Below are 14,511 nucleotides of genomic sequence, written 5' to 3' on the forward strand. Positions count from 1 at the left end.
AGGGATTACAGCAACATGTGATCCTCTCAAACTCCATCTTCATCCGGAAGATTTGTCCAGTCACAACACACAACTTTTGCTACAACTTCCTCTGTACAGTTGGCATCCACATTTCCATTCAAGCTATGAAAGCAAACATTTCACTCACATGATCTCCTATTTTCTCACTTACTCTCAGGTAACAGAACTTATAATATTTGTGTGCCATTCCCATGTTCTTGGTGTACATAATGATGCTTGTTATTGACCTGTTTAATTGGCACACTTACCTGTGATTGTTCAAAATAAAAATGCTTGCAAATTGCTTGTTCACATCTCTACCTTACTGTGTGTAGCTATCCCATCATTTTTTTGCACCAAGTTTTTCAGTACTTTATGTTGTGTCTGCACACAATTCAAATTGAATTATTGTATTATATGGCTGTACATATTAAATTTTATTTCCTAATCTGAATGTCATCCCAACTTGATACTTTGTAACAGTATTATTAAAAGGAAAGTTGCTACTCACCATATAGCAGAGATGCTGAGTCGCAGATAGACACAACAAAAAGACTTTTACAATTAAAGCTTTCGGCCATTAAGGCCTTCATCAACAACAGATGACACACACACACACACACACACACACACACACACACACACACACACACACACACACACACACACACACAGAGTCACGTGGTGTGTATGTGTGTGTTCATTGTTGCCGAAGGCCTTAACAGCAGAAAGCTTTAATTGTAAGAGTCTTTTTTATGACTCAGTATCTCCACTATATGGTGTGTAGCAACTTTTCTTTTCATAATATTGTTACATTCCAACTTGGATTTTCCATTGTTTGATTTTCAACTTGAGAATTTAATATTCTGCTTAGTGTAAAACGAAGAAGCAAATATATTTTTTAACCTTTCAAGTTTGCACATTTTGTAATAAAAGGTAAAAGGTCAAGATCACTGACCTTAATTGTGTAATTTGTTTGAATATGGCCAAACTGCACATAACTTGAAGGCTTGTTCCCAGCCATCTCCAAATTACCTGTTTCACAGTGCTATCACCATTATAACAGAAGTTACAGACATTTTTGTGTGAAGTGTTTGTCGAATTTTCTGCACTTTTCAGATCTTCCAGTGGCCATTACTTTTGACGTACCTATGCAACAATTCTGTAAATTGGCATTTTTGATTCATCATGTGCAATTACCACACCATATTTGATAAAAACTGAAGATGGCCAGTTTGAAAGTTGTACTTTTCTGTGTAGATTTGACATGAAATGACTCAAATGCATTTTTACAAGTCTAGATACAGCTACAAATTCATGGAGTAGCTTTACAGGAAGTTGTCAATAACAGAGTGGCAGATGTCAAAAAAACTGCTCTTGCTTCATGTGCACTGCTCATTGAGCATCTTCTCCTTGGATTTTTTTCTGGTGGGTATAAATTTTTATTTTGTTTTGTTTTTTCTTCTTCTTCTTTTTTTGCATATGCCCATAAAATATCGGTTCTTCATTGTATGAAGGATTATGTGTTTGTACAGTGGCATATACAAAATTTAATTGCACAATACTGTGTATGGTCTACAAGATTAATTTATTTAGTTAACTGGTTTTTACCTGACAAGGCCATCATTAGGCTTTTACTGATTATTGTTATCAAACAAGTTACAATATTTGTAAACAAAGCTGAAAAAGTTTTTACTCATCTAGACTGAGGCACAAACACATAATAAAAGTCAAATATTTGATAGTACAGCAGTAACGAAAGTACAGAAGTAAAAACTTGTACAGTATGTAAATACAGAGAGAGTAAACAAGGGAAAACATCAACACTAACACAAAGACAATGCCAAAATAATATATTAAATTAAATTACCAATTCCAATAAAATAAAATTGTCCACATATTTCATAGGAAACAAAAACTGAAAATTGTACCCATCCTCTATGCTTCCTCTGCTGCTCCTTCTACTGTCTGTAGGAAGTGATGTACAATACCATACCTAGGACATATACCACAGAGAGAGCAAAAACACTGAAATTCTGCAACTATACTACATGAGGAACACTACAGCACAGCATATTTTCAACAGAAAAGATAAGACCCAATTACCAGGCAACAGTGAGGTATACAAAATTGCTTGTCCTGATTGTGATCAGTTTTATGTTGGTCAATCGGGCACACACATAGCCACAAGGCTGGCTGAACATGAATGCAGCTGGTGGTTGTAGAATTATGACTCCACATTTGCTGAGCAAGTAATGAGTGAGGGCCACAGCTACCAGCTCCAGTCCCATGCCATTTAGCAAACAAAGGCCAAAATGCAACCCGTTGGGAATCTTTGAAATCAACAAACATCTGGCCCATGCTTCAGATTTAATATTAGACCAAACACACTTCCTCTCCTAAACTTCATTTAATCCTCAAAGTCTGTTCCTTTCTATTCCTCCATTTTCCCATATTTATTTATTTTATTGTGAATGCCTATGTACTCCATATATTCAGTTGCTACAATTGTCAATTCTATCTTATACTCTGTTTATGAATCAATTTTCATATGTAATATCACTTGTCAGGTACCAGTTTTATTTTATTTGAAGTGTTAATTTAATTTAAATTGTTATACTGGTGCTGTTTTTTAGTTAAGTGTTTATGTTTTTTTTCTATTTTGGTTACTTTATATTTATTTGCTGTTCAACTTTTCAATAACATCACTGTACTGTCAAAGATGGCATTTACCATGGGTTCATGCCTCAGTCTAGATGAGTAACGTCCTTTCTAATATTACTTACAAATACTGTAACTTATTTGATGATGAGATTAAGTTAAAGTCTGATGATGGTCTTGTAAACAAAAAACTGGCTAACTAAATAAATTAATCCAGTAGAAAATTTGGCTTTCCACTTATTATTGCACTGTTTTCCAAGAACCAATGGAAGATTTTGTGAAAATTTACTGCTATGATCATAAGGCTAAGCTACATCGGAAAAACTGAAAGGACTTTTAAACATGATACAAGAAATACACAATTTTTTTTATAGGATACAGTATGAAAAAGATCTTTAAGTTCTTCCATCTAAGCTTTGTTTTTCACCTCCTATTGTGTACAATATTTATATATCCACCACATTATGTATTATTAAGGGCTGTATCAGATCCACTTGAAAAGGATAGATGTAAAGGTCAAAACTTGTTGTGTACTTAATAGAGTTCTTACTAGAAACTGGAGAGGTTTTTCTTTAATTGAGCATACAGTTGTGGACTAAACACCCTCTGACAATGGAAAAACTGATAACTTAATAATCACTGGTCTCGCAAGTATACAATTTCAGGGAGTTTCCCGTCCCTGTTTAGCTAAATGCAGATATGCTTCTGCCTGCTCATCTCAGAAAGACAACACAAACACAATTAAAATCCATGTAGTTCAGGCTGTGTAAATACAACATGTCTCCTCTTAAATTAAAGCAATAATGTAACATTATATGGAGCATCTGGCAACAGAAACAAATACCAGATTCAACATGAGTAATCAAGTGCAAATACAACAATGAGCAGGATGAGACACAAATGTAATACAGTTAATTAGGAACACATCAAACATTCTGAAAATTGTACTTCCGTAAATACAGAGATGTTTATATTACTAGTAACCACATTTGGATTTGAAATGTGGACAATGAAAAAATATGACATGACCCCCCCCCCCCTCTCTCTCTCTCTCTCTCTAATACAGCATATGCTACGGACAGTCACTTTTCCACAGCTCCTTACGCAAATGTAATAGACCAGAGAATAGCTATTACTAGTACAATATACCCTATATCATGAACCGTGTGGGGCCTTAAAAACAAAAGTAGATGAACATTTACCATAGCCTGGCACACAGTTTTAAGCTACCGCCTATGTTAAGTGATACATTATGACAATTCTTTTAAATTCTGGTTAGCAAATAGGTTTCAAAGTCTTGTGAACTGAAAGAAACACAAGTAAAATAGATTTAGTCAAAATAAATCCACAGATAGGGATCAACATAGAATATTTTCTAAACACCATGACAAATGAAAGTCAGAAACATGAACAAATAAGCAGTGAAAAGAATGGGCAAGCAAAGGCAAAGACAACCTATAAAGAAAAGGTGATTGGTTGGTTGAATTGGGGGAGGGGGCCAAACAGCAAGGTCATCAGTCTCATCAGATTATGGAAGGGTGGGGAAGTTGGCCGTACCCTTTCGAAGGAACCATCCAGGCATTTACCCGAAGGGATTTAGGGAAATCACGGAAAACCTAAATCAGGATGGCCAGACGTGGGTCTGAACCGTTGTCCTCCAGAATGACAGTCCAGTGTGCTAACCACTGCAGTACCTCACTCAGTAAAAAGAAAGTGACTAGTTAGTAATAGATACTAGTATGTTGTAGAAATAACTAGGGAATTACAAGTTACACAGAAGGTTCTGGAGGGACATTGTCCATTATGCCTTCGGAAATTACAGGCTCTCCATGGATCATAGTGTAAATATATGAATGATGAAATGCACATCACCATAAGGTTATCTATAATTCTGTAATGCCTACTCATGTGTAGTACTTGGTAGTGTACATCGTCCATCCAAAAAGTTCTGACACTGATTTTTCCCCGGAATAGAAGCAATGCCAATGCAGTAACTAGGGTGGCAGCTTGAACTACCAACCAGAAACTAAAGATGTGCATTCAAACAGTCAGTTGTGAGCAGGTAGTGTTAATAATGAATGTGCAGCCATCGTATGTCAATGATGTTGTGTCACAAATCATAACAGAGCAACTTTTCTAAATCAAGAACTCAAGACATTCTCCAGATTGTTTTAAAGAAGAGAAACGTGTGCAAAGTTTGTCCTGCACATCCTGACTCCTGAACAACAACAATGTGTGTGTACTCCTGCCGCAACTTGATTGAAATAAAAAACACAGGTGATTGTTTTCTGGGAAAAAACAATCATTACTGGTAATAAAACTTGGTGTTATCAGTAAGAATCAACTGCAAAATGACAAACTGCAGAAATTTACAACACTGGTCAACGCTTTGATGACATAACCAATATAAAAGCCTTGTGATGTACTTGTTGAACACTGCCCCAGACAAGGTCTTCTCTGACAGAGTCACATGATTGTATGAATGTTCTGTGCATTATACTCAAATAGGATGGGGGTGGGATACTATGTAGAACACCTGAAGCTTTAAAAACAACAATAAACCAGTCTTGAAACTTTTTGGACTGATGTGGTGTTTCCTCAAAACAACAGGCATCAGTGTTATAGCCTAGTCTGGCACAAAACTTTAACTTGTCAGAGTGGTCCATCACAGCATGTGGTAAGAGCAAAAATATGGTACCTCAGTAAATTCCTTGAAGCTGCGGTTGACTTCTCCTCTATATCTTTGCTCTAGAGCAAGGCCGGCCAGAAATTCTGCATGTGTGCGGTGCTCCTGCACGTGTGCAACTTCCGGGTCACAGCGTGCACGCCACAGCCATCAGTGTTCATGTAGTGCATGTTTCCTCCAACAGATGTCGCTTTATCCACTTGCTGGGATACTCTGTACTGGACCATTCTAGTGCTCTTTCCACAGCTTGCAAGCCAACCACGGGAAGGTATTTCCCATATTAAACATTCTACATCTACATCCATACTCCGCAAGCCACCTGACGATGTGTGGCGCAGGGTACCCTGAGTACCTCTATCGGTTCTCCCATCTATTCCAGTCTCGTATTGTATGTGGAAAGAAGGATTGTCGGTATGCTTCTGTGTGGGCTCTAATCTCTCTGATTTTATCCTCATGGTCTCTCCGCGAGATATACGTAGGAAGGAGCAATATACTGCTTAACTCTTCGGTGAAGGTATGTTCTCGAAACTTTAACAAAAGCCCGTACCGAGCTACTCCTGCAGAGTCTTCCACTGGAGTTTATCTATCATCTCCGTAACGCTTTCGCGATTACTAAATGATCCTGTAACGAAGCGCGCTGCTCTCCGTTGGATCTTCTCTATCTCTTCTATCAACCCTATCTGGTGCGGATCCCACACTGCTGAGCAGTATTCAAGCAGTGGGCGAACAAGCGTACTGTAACCTATTTCCTTTGTTGTCGGATTGCATTTCCTTAGGATTTTTCCAATGAATCTCAGTCTGGCATCTGCTTTACCAATGATCAATTTTATGTGATCATTCCATTTTAAATCACTCCTAATGCGTACTCCCAGATAATTTATGGAATTAACTGCTTCCAGTTGCTGACGTGCTATTTTGTAGCTAAATGATAAGGGACCTATCTTTCTATGTATTCGCATCACATTACACTTGTCTACATTGAGATTCAATTGCCATTCCGTGCACCATGCGTCAATTCGCTGCAGATCCTCCTGCATTTCAGTACAATTTTCCATTGTTGCAACCTCTCGATACACCACAGCATCATCTGCAAAAAGCCTCAGTGAACTTCGATGTCATCCACCAGGTCATTTCTGTATATTGTGAATAACAACGGTCCTATGACACTCCCTTGCGGCACACCTGAAATCACTCTTACTTCGGAAGACTTCTCTCCATTGAGAATGACATGGTGAGTTCTGTTATCTAGGAACTCCTCAATCCAATCACACAATTGATCTGATAGTCCGTATGCATTTAAAATACTGTCACAGTCTACTCGTTGAGACTTCTACTTTTATGTTAACAGTTTAACCCAGTAAGACAAGTAATACAGTTAACAACCGTGGGTTTTTATTAAGGCAGCTTGGCTGACGGCACGTAAATACGCGTAATGTTTTTGATTGAGTATTTAAGAAAGAGAGCACTTAGCGACCTCCAACGAACCTTATCCATGATTTCAAATAACATTAAACTAATGCAAGGTGTCCTATAACTAATTCTCGGTACCCTCAGTTACACCCACATAATTTCTGTCTCATTGACCTCTGAACAGAATGATAACCGCAGACCTCTCAATGATCACCTGTTATTTCAATACCATTATTGCTACATCTTTCATCAGTTCAGTCTGAAATCTACATAATAACCGACAATTAGATGAATGTTATGTTCTATCGACTTCAGCTGAGCGTAGCCCATCACACATTTAAAAAAATAAAATAAATAAACTCCCTAAATGTAAGTATACATTGGAACAATCGGTTTAATGAGCAACTTTACTGATAATAATGTAACATGGAGCATAATGAGGCAATAATGCACAGTTAGTAAACAATAATTTTTAATTATGAAAGGAATAAATCGAAACACGTTTATCACTGCTCATGAGAAATGATAATCGAGTTGACGTGTCTCATTCATTGTCTTAGGGACATTTAATTTTGCTTGCCATTCTTCACTGTTGAGTACACTACACTCGTCTTTGTGATATGTATTGTAGTGTCTTTCAATTGAAAACTTACGCTGGCCGCCTATTATTCGGCAGCATAGCAAACATTGTGAGTTTTCACCAAAGGCTACAAAAAAAGTATTGCAGCTCCCAGTCTTTTTTAAACGACTGATAACATAGATCTCCCGTTCTTTGCTTTTTCACAGTACTTCTCTGTTAAGGTTACGGTTACCAGGGGTAAACGAGACTGGGTATGTTGCGCTCTTGCTTGTGCCACATAAACAGGGAAGTGGAGCCGCCGCCGTTCATTTAGGACACAAGTCTAATAACAGATGTCGCTGTTGCACATGTGCAGCATGTCTGCACACTGGGCAGTGTTTGGCCGGCCCTGCTCTAGAGGGTACTGGTGCTAGCCTCATACAGCTTCATGGGATGGCCTCTAGAGTTTGAAAGGTATGGAGAACAACTAATAGAGTCTGAGTCAGATCATGAGGCATGCCTAGGTGGCTTAGTTGGTAGCACACTATCTGCAAAACACGGGTATCTAGGTTTGATTTCTGTTCTGGCACACAGTATTAACTTGAAACATCACAGTGTATACTTCACTAAAATGCAGACATTACATCATCTTATAACACTTATATTGCACATATAAAATAATAAAAATTGTTAATGTCTGTGTGTTGCTACATCATCATTGTTCCTAGCTAGCTTCCACAACAAAATAGTTTTTAAAGAAAGCATTTCTGAACAGAAAACTCTGGAATGTTCAGATTTCCAATTCATTAAATTGTGTAAATGGCACTATTGACTACAAGCAGAGTTGCTAATATCCACCATCCTCATCATAATCATCAGTCATCTGACATCCACAACTAGGTAAAAGCCTCAGCCTCAAACTTCACCATTACTTTTGTGTATCTACCTTGGCTTATCCAGTGGAACCCAACAATGAACTTGGTCCAGTTCAGTTGCCTGGTTTCTTGTCCCATCCACCTTCAAATCATTTTACATTACAGTCGTATTTATGTCTTCCATTTCAGTTTGTTACCTCATTTCTTACGAAGCAGAATAATTACAGCACTGTCCCAGTTTTGTGGATTTATATTATTCCATTTTTATTCTGAACATAACTGTGTTCTTTATTATTGTATTACTTTGCTTTCAGCTTTAATTATTTCTACTGAAACACCATCTTTTCCAGATGTCTTCCTTTTCTTCATGCCTTGAACAGCTCTTTATGGCTTATCTGACATTACTTCCAGAACATTATTATTTTCATTATTAATTTATATGTTACTAATTCGCCTCTTGAATTGCACAGACATTTAAACGAACCTTTGAAAAGTTGCACAATTTTCTCTCTGTTGTTAGTTAGTGCACTATTTGCCACTCAGGTCACAAAATGTGATGTATGTGCAACCTAAGTTTAAGACTGGCGTTCCTTCTCTTCTTTCTTCCCTGGTGAATTATAAATAAGTGTGTCTTCCAGTATGTCACAAAATGAATACTGTAAAATTATAAACTTTTTACTTTCCTGTACATAAGTATTGATATTGGGAAACTATTCACTGCACGGAAAACAAGTTAAGCAGTGCAAAGGCAGACACATAACCAAAAGAAAAGTAATGTAATCCATTTACCAAACTGCTATGTTGTTTTAATTAGTGTATGTTGTGACTAAATAACCAAAGGTAACTGTTCCCACAAGTGGCTGTGAACTGTGCATGTGTAACAAATATTAGCAGCAGCTAGATCACTTACGTCTCAACTACCATGTTATTCAATCTTTTTAAATCTTACAGATGCTTCTTCCCCATATAAGCTCCAAATACGCCAGACATCATCTTTAGAAGTCAACAGATCGTGAAATACCTGGAAGATTAACAAGTGATGTACATTGTTATGCAAAATGGAATTAGTAATCATGTGGACATATAATTCATGGCAGCATCTGGTTATTACATAATGCATATCACTCAATATTAAGATAAATGAATAAGAGCAAATAAAATGGAGGAAGCATTGGTGATGTATTGGGCAGTTACAAATTTGTGTGCATGGCACAACAAGCACACCTGGTTGTCAGAAGGTGATAAGGAGATTCCTGGTGCTTTTGAAACTCAGGAAGGTTTGCTGAAGATGCAACTCTGGAACTTGCTGTAGCCAGCAACTCACACAGCTAGACTACTTACTTGTTCCCACAGCTGACAGTGCCACATATGCACAGCCAGCAGAGAGCACATCACGTTTTTCGGAGACATGCCCTCTTGCTCCACATCATGGACTTGTATTCAATCTACATGCTACTACCATATATGCCGGCTACCCTGCTGTTGACAACCTATGCTGTCAGTTTGGACTATATTCATGCTTGACTCTGGTTGGATTTCTCATGGCAGTCTGATGAACCTTGGCTTTATTCACAGGCTTGCAGTTTTTCTGTGATCATTCTTTGCATAAATTCAGCAAGCCAGAAGTTTCTGTTGTGTGCCAAACCCTCAACCTGTACGGAACTTGTAACTAGTGGTTGTGTTCAAATAAAGGGAACAAAAGAAATACCATTCCAACAGTGGCAATAAAGTTCTACACATGGAGGGTGTCATATGATGGATCCTGGGTTCCTAGGATTCAATAAACCTCTGGAGAAGGTTGAGCTTATGGCTGCTCTACAGCGAGTTTATCAGCGGCCTCAGGAGAAATGATCAACAACAGCAACTCACTGCTTTGATACAGCAACAGGTAACAGCATGTCCAGCATCAAACTCAGTAGAGTTGGCTGTGTTTTCATTCCCATTTTTCCAAGATGTAAGAATAATTGGACGTATACATCTGAAGGCTACACCACTAATTCACAGCATATAAAATTAATGATTCAGAAATTCAAAAGTCTCCCTTTTGGCCAATTCCTCTCAAAACATTTTGTATTTAGCTTTTCAGCTCCATCCATTAGACAATAGGGACAGATTGTCATTTTCTAGAATGTGAGAACTTTTGTCAGCTTACTATAGTTGCAAGACCCATACAGTGTTTACTAGGCTTCAATTTTTTCAGTGTCGGAGATCACTTTCCAAATTGTACCAGGAATGGATCACAGAACTAAAAGGCCCAAGTCGGAAGTGTTACTTTGTAAGTACACATGAGACATGAAAAAAAAACCTTGCACAGACACTCTGATTCTAGCTCTCTTCCTATATTACCCTACTGCAAATGGTAGTTGCTGTTAAACCCAGATTCTTTTGAGCGTCACCCTCACCACCAATGCCCATGTGTGATGAACACCACTCTCACAACCAATGTTCCATGTGTGATGAACAGTGGTTTTGGTGTTGGAAACAGACCATACAAGTAGCATTTGATTCTTCTTTCCTCTGTAGAATAACTACAGTAAATAAAATCAGAACCATTTTAAAACCAGAGACAACCATCAAAAGTAAGTTTCTAACTGAACTGAAAATTTTCCACAAACTGACAGCATTTCAAGATGGTACAGAGGCTTTAGCTTCGCTTATAAACTCTAATAAATACATCGAGTTGGGTTTGCAAATCTTCACGTCATTTACCCCTTATTCTGTATGAGGACATTAAAAAGAAATTAAGTAGCCTCCAACAACCTTAAGTGATGACAGCTACCTTGTCTAGTTCATGGGAGTTCCCTTCGTTGTACACAAACTGAACAGCTTCCTACTGTGTGAAGACCAAGACAATTCCCAAGTTGTGGTGAACAGCTTAATTCCACACATCCAAGGCCTCTACTCAAAATTGAAATTTGGTAAATAGATCTTTCAGAGGCTTACTTGCAACCACATTTGAATCCAGGCTCCAAATGAGTGATCATTTTCAAAAATCCCTCTATCAATAGCAGTGGCTCCCGTTCAGCATTTCTAGTGCACCTACCATTTTTCAAAGGTACTTGAAACAGTTGAGCTGAGAGATTCTGCATGTCATGTTGTAACAATCTTCACAATGTAATCAACACAGGTTTTAGCAACCATGAGCATCTCAAAAACCTACACTCACTTTTTCTGCCTTACAGAAAGCTGGCCTTAATTGCTAACTCAAAAAGTGTACTTTTTTTCAATATTAAGGCAAGAACATGGGTTTCAATATGAAGAAAATGGGATGCCAGCTACCAAACACAACGTATAGGCCACTGACAAGTACCCCCAATGGAACTTAAAAGAACTACAGTCTCTAACACATTGCGCAACACCTTAACGCCCTCCAAAAGAAGGGGACTAATGTCATTTGGTCATCCACAAGTGACAATCCAGTCAACACTCTTAAACAAGCCTTGCAAAAGGTGACTTGTTGGATGCCCTACTGTTCCAGCAAACACTTGATTCTTGTCACATATGGTTCCCAGCATGGTATTGGCTACAGCCTTTCACACTAGGAAGCAGGATCAGAACACCCAATACCTTTCATTTCGAAAATGTTTAATAAGGCTTAACAAAACTATGAGCAGATCAAGAATGAGGCCTTTGAAATCAGCCATGCACTGTACAAATTTCACATGTACTTCTATGGCATGAAATTCCAGCTAAAGACTAATAACAATGCTTTGTTCGCTTTATTTGGTCATTGCTCATGGTTTCTTGGCAACACAGTATAATGCATACAGCAGTGTACCCTCTTTTAGTCTGTGTATCAATATTCCATTACATACAAATAAACAAGCCAGCATATGAATCTTGACACTTTTTCCTGGCTAGTCCTGATGCAGAATGTGACGAACATGAGATCATGTGCTTCCACAATGATGCATAAGAACTTTTCTTTCTAATTAATTTTCCAACCATGGAGTCCACCACTGTGACAGAACTGTGAAATGACCTCATGTTGCACCATGCTTTTAAGTGGATCAAGTCATGCTGGCTGGACAACTTGCGTGCGTGATCGGGCCCAACAATTTGATGCTACGTTTCTTTCAAACCTACTTGCTTATGAGAATGAGTCACCCATAGTGTTGATCCCACCCTTACTCCCCATAAGGGTTCTCGCCCTGCTACATGTATCATTAGGGCTTCATATGGAGAAACACATTGGTCCGCCACCAGCTTATTGGTAAGCTATTCATCAAAAACATTGAAGAGCTTGCCTGTCCATGTTCCAGGTAAAACCCCCAGCTGGAATCACTTCCAAATGTTTTGTCATCCTTGCTGCTCACTGACACCAATTTCACATAGACTTTGGGAGTCCTTTTCTCAACCTGATCTTTTCTCTACCTATGTGGCCAATCGTCATGGACTCTAGCTCATAGTTTCATACTGATTCTTGTTGTTAAGAACTTCAAACAAATTAAAAACTTGAAAATATCAAGCCACACTTGGTAGGTAACAGACTTCATCAGGGTTGTAAATGTAAGTATGAAATGAGAAAAATGTGCACGCATAAAACAAAGAAATTTTAAATATTCATTAACTTTGACAGATTACAACCAAACTGTTATCTTACAATCTATCCCAGACCTCAGGTTATGCTACAGAATATTTGGGTGCAAAAGTTGTAAATTAACTACAGAATGTGCAAAATTTGTAAAAAAAAGATCCGAAACAAACTCATTGACTTTGATAAGTTACAACCAATATGCGACATACAATCTACAGATCTGTTGGTCACCAATACATACGTTAATATAGGTTTTCAGTCACAACACATTTGTTAGCTTCATCAAATCATAAGTATCATATTTCCAACCTTCACTTTAAAAAAAGAGCGTATGGTAATGTCATTGATCAACAGTGAATGACAAACCACGATCTTCTGTACACTTGCCACCTCCACCAGCCCTCTACATGCCTAGTTAACATCATAATCGAATAACCAGCCATACAAACTAAACGACTTCTTGTAAACTAAATGAACGAACGCCAGTTACAATTCAAAGGTACAAATGAAAAAAACGAAGACGTCACCTATACAGCACCAAGTATAACACTGCTGGTTCCTGGTGTACACTATATCAAACAAAAACTATCAATGAAAAGCAGTTATTATAAACACTGCGCCCTCTATGCAACAAAAGCAGGGAACCTAGGTTTGGATCTAAGTGTGCCACAATTTTGATTAGTCACGATATATTCAAGAGTTCATTAAACAATGCCGAGTGTGGTTTGATAGGTAAGTATCAGCATTCAAATTCAGAGGTCTGTGATTCAAATACGAAGTCGGCAGCAGAATGTTTTATGTGTCCGGGTGGTTCTCTACTCCAAAAGTATTTGCAGTTGTTTGGTCACGTCATTCCGAATTTTGGAGGTCGTGCCTACTAAAGCACCAACCTTCATGGACAACTACACAATAATTAATGAGGCTCATTTTCAAGTTGTTCTCCTACATTCCTGTTCTACTGTAAAGGGAAATGACACATATTTTAAAATCAGACAACAGAGTATGCGATTTCCACAGGTTTATTATGTCATAAACGTAAAAACTTACTAACGCTGCTCGCTGCTCATTAGACAACTGCTTATTATCACATTACTTTAAAACTGTTAACTCGCCGAACATATTCATTCATCCTGCTCAGTCTAATCAACGAAACAAAAGCTTCTCCGTAATATAGCATTCTTGAAAACGTTCAAACAATTACGAACTGAAGATCAAAAACCAAACAACATGCTGTTCATTTCTATAGCAAAATCAGCCACCATCTACAATCAACAACTATAAATAATTATGATGACATCTGTGACGATGCCGGCGGGAAAGTGTTAATCTCACAAACAGTTTACTTCCGTTTCCCATGAAGCAATGTAATCACCTGTAAACCAATAATTTTCAGTCATGATATTTTGCTACGCCATTTTCACTAATTATTTGCAAACAACACTCGTCAAATCCAAACACAACAAAATGCATGATACAACTGTCACTTTCCGCTATTCAAAGATTATATGAGAACAGATATTTCAATTTACTTAACATTGGCAGGTTTTGTATATCTCTGGTAGCTGAAAATTACCATTGACAGACCAACTTTCAACAGAGCAGTGTCTCGTGCCAATAAAAAACTTGGTTGTCCCATAAACATCCATGGAGTGATCAATCGGATACGTAGAAAGAGACTTCTGTCTGTTGCAGCTCGAGTCGTGTAATTTGGCACAGCGCATTTAGCCCGTAGTGCGCTTAGCGATTTTGCATGTTATATTGTTATTACTTCGCTGCTACAGAT

General features: G+C 38.0%; 1 protein-coding gene across 6 annotated transcripts in view; it reads right to left on the reverse strand.

Moving 5' to 3' along the window:
- LOC126334686 (tetratricopeptide repeat protein 7B-like) overlaps positions 1 to 14,243 on the reverse strand; it is a 29,862-nt gene extending 15,619 nt beyond the window's left edge. Inside the window, exons 1-2 of one of the 6 annotated variants that reach the window (XM_049997165.1) lie at positions 14,101 to 14,243; positions 9,102 to 9,212 (exon numbers count right to left, since the gene is read on the reverse strand). The gene's annotated coding sequence lies outside the window, so the exon portion shown is untranslated. Of the gene's footprint in view, positions 1 to 9,101; positions 9,213 to 13,775 lie in introns of all 6 variants that reach the window. The other 5 variants (XM_049997167.1, XM_049997168.1, XM_049997166.1 and 2 more) reach the window with 5 other exon arrangements.
- Positions 14,244 to 14,511: the final 268 nt, after the last annotated feature.

This window comes from Schistocerca gregaria, chromosome 2 (assembly GCF_023897955.1).
Source record: "Schistocerca gregaria isolate iqSchGreg1 chromosome 2, iqSchGreg1.2, whole genome shotgun sequence".
Taxonomy (NCBI): Eukaryota; Metazoa; Arthropoda; class Insecta; order Orthoptera; family Acrididae; genus Schistocerca; species Schistocerca gregaria.